Source organism: Rutilus rutilus (genome assembly GCF_951802725.1).
Source record: "Rutilus rutilus genome assembly, chromosome: 25".
Taxonomy (NCBI): Eukaryota; Metazoa; Chordata; class Actinopteri; order Cypriniformes; family Leuciscidae; genus Rutilus; species Rutilus rutilus.
Genome location: NC_140229.1, coordinates 18,234,072 through 18,237,335, shown reverse-complemented (window position 1 = coordinate 18,237,335; position 3,264 = coordinate 18,234,072).

Here is a 3,264-nt window from a genome sequence, read left to right as displayed (position 1 = left end):
AAAAAAAAACCTGGTGTTGTTTCTTTATTTGTCTTTGAATTATGTTTCCAGATTCTTCATATTGCATCTGCTTTTACAATTTGAGCTCCTGATTGATGGCAAACTAGTGTTTTGTGAGACTCCCTTTGTCATTTTCTCTTCTTTATCCATGTCTGTGCTCGTCAAGGCTTCCTATTATTACGACACTCACATTTTCAACATTCTGTGCTTGAAGGACAGCTAGTGTAGTTACCTGTCTGAACACATCTCACACACACAAGCACATGCCGATTAAGGCTGAGATTGTGAAACTTAGTGTGCATTCTTTATCTCAAGCCTAAGACATTGTTGTTGGCTAAAACTATTGAAATCCTTTTTCGTTAATTGAAATAAAGCTAAAATCAAATACAAACATTAGATGAAAAACTTGCTTAAGATATAATAAAATAAGTGTTGCCTTGGCACTTAACTAAAATAAAATAATGTTTAAGTTGACGCACTAAAATGACTGAACCTGGAATAAAAATGAAGCTACATAAAAATATAGATTTATAAAATGAATTAAAAAAAAAGACAAAAGCACATCAAATTACTAAAACTAAAATTAGAATGAAAACTGAAAATATAAATGCTAATTCAAAATATTAATAAATACTTTATTGGTATATTAATTATTCTAAAATAACACTGTAAAAAGTGATCAGTTGACTTGTCTTAAAAAAAGTGAGGAAACCGGTAGCCTTAATTTAGTAAATAAACCATGCACAATAAAAAAATAAAATAAAAAGTTGCGGAATTGTCAAGTTCACATAACTTAATTTGTTAAATTACGCATAAAGTGTATTTACTTAACTTAAAAAAGAGGGGAAACCAGTTGCAATAAAGTCAATAAGTCAACTTACAGTGCAGTAAGATGTATTTGAAAACATTTATATTTAGTCATATTATCAAGCTATTAGATATTTTAATAACTACATCTATGCATTAATATGAATCATGTGCAGCAACATGATAAAATGGTGCGTCCATGTTGTGTTATACCCTGAACATGGGTTTATTATTTGAAAAGCTCAATTTTCAAATCCGAAGGTCTTGTTGAATGGTGTTTTTAGACTAGATTCGTGTGAAGGATGCAACTGAACACAAAATAAATTCATGCTTTTGTTTTATTGAAGGGCCTTGAACTGAAGCAGGCCCTTGAAAATAGCATTTGTTGCACCACATAATATTTCTATTCACCTATTCAATGCCATTTTAAAGCCTGCTTGTTCCAGACCAACCTGAATAATTCCAAGAAGTGCTAAAAGGATTAATGTCAGTTTTCCATTATCAGTCAGCAGATCACGTGGAGCATACATTGAAAGTCCTGCAGGAAAACAAACCACTCGCATGATTTTACAATAAATTAGATAACTAGTTATAACTGCTCAACTCAATTATGATTGTAATTATACACTGTTTTTAATTAGTACGTAATAAAGCTCTCTTCATGTGAGGTTGAAAACCAACATAATTAAATATGATAATGTATAATTTAAGTGTAACTGAGCCTATAAAGTACTACCACATCTTTCTGAATTGAATGTACGTAGACTGAGTTAATATGCAATCCAGTCTATTTGTTCAGCAGTCCTTTCAGAAACAAGCTTTCCCGTTACTCTCTCTTTTGTAGAATTACACGATGTTTGAATCATCCATGTTGATTGGAGATTAGGTAGTTGTTGGAAATGTATAGATGCAGGCAGTGTCTTGAGTACATCCATCCTGTTGATTTCTCTTAAATGCTTGTGAATATGAGTGTTATTTAATGACCCCCTGAGGTGAAATCAAGTATTTAATGTGATGTTTTAAAATACTGTAATTTCTGGTTCAAAAATATATAATTGAATTAAACCAATATTTCCATTTGCTAGGCATTGTGTAGCGTTTACTACAGTCAGCCAGGTGGATCAGGTGGGTCGAGCTGGTGTGAGTGAGTGGAGGCGGGGACTAGTTTGCATATTCATGGGTCCGCGTATACTAAATGAAGTGAAGCTATTTTAAGGGACGAAGAAATTTTAACAGCGACTAATATGTCATTTGGATTATCAAAGATGAGTTTTAAAGGGATAGTTTAAACTTTATCCAAACCAAGACTTTCGTTCATCTTCGGAACACAAATGAAGCTATTTTTTAATGAAATCTGAGTGATTGTTCCTCCATTGGCAACTACCACTTTGACGCTGTCCATATGAATTGAGCGGTTTAGTCCAAATTTTCAGAAGAGACTCGATCGCTTTATATGATGAACAGATTGAATTTAGTCTTCTATTCACATAAACATTGATCAGTGAACATAAACAGAAGCTCAACCTAAACTGCTTGACGTGAGAACCTCATTGGTTCTTGCGGAAGCTCAAACATGCTGCGTAACACGAGAATGAACCTCATTGGTTCTTGCAGAAGCTCAAACATGCTGCGTAACACGAGAATGAACCTCATTGGTTCTTGCAGAAGCTCAAACATGCTGCGTAACACGAGAATGAACCTCATTGGTTCTTGCAGAAGCTCAAACATGCTGCGTAACACGAGAATGAACCTCATTGGTTCTTGCAGAAGCTAAAACATGCTGCGTAACACGAGAATGAACCTCATTGGTTCTTGCAGAAGCTAAAACATGCTGCGTAACACGAGAATGAACCTCACTGGTTCTTGGTGAAGCTCAAACGTGCTGCGTAACACGAGAATGAACCTCACTGGTTCTTGGTGAAGCTCAAACGTGCTGCGTAACACGAGAATGAACCTCATTGGTTCTTGCAGAAGCTCAAACATGCTGCGTAACACGAGAATGAACCTCATTGGTTCTTGCAGAAGCTCAAACATGCTGCGTAACACGAGAATGAACCTCATTGGTTCTTGCTGAAGCTCAAACATGCTGCGTAACACGAGAATGAACCTCATTGGTTCTCGCACGTTAAACAAAAATGCTTGAGCTTCTGTTTACCACAACTGATGTGCGCATTGATTAAAGTCTGTTTTACTGTTTGATATTGCAAACTGTTATTTGTAGTCTTGGTTTATTTTTATTGTATTTTATTATAATCATAAACGCACTGGCTTGTAGAACAAATAGTTTTACCTTTTAATGCATTTAGTTTTTCTTCTAGTTATTTGTCTATAGCAGTTAATTAATTGAAAGTCTTGCACATTTAGATAAAATAGGTTTATTCAGTGTTGCAAAATAAGATGGATACAGGATTTAATGTTCCCAGAAATTATCAACCAATCAGAATGTCTTATTTCACC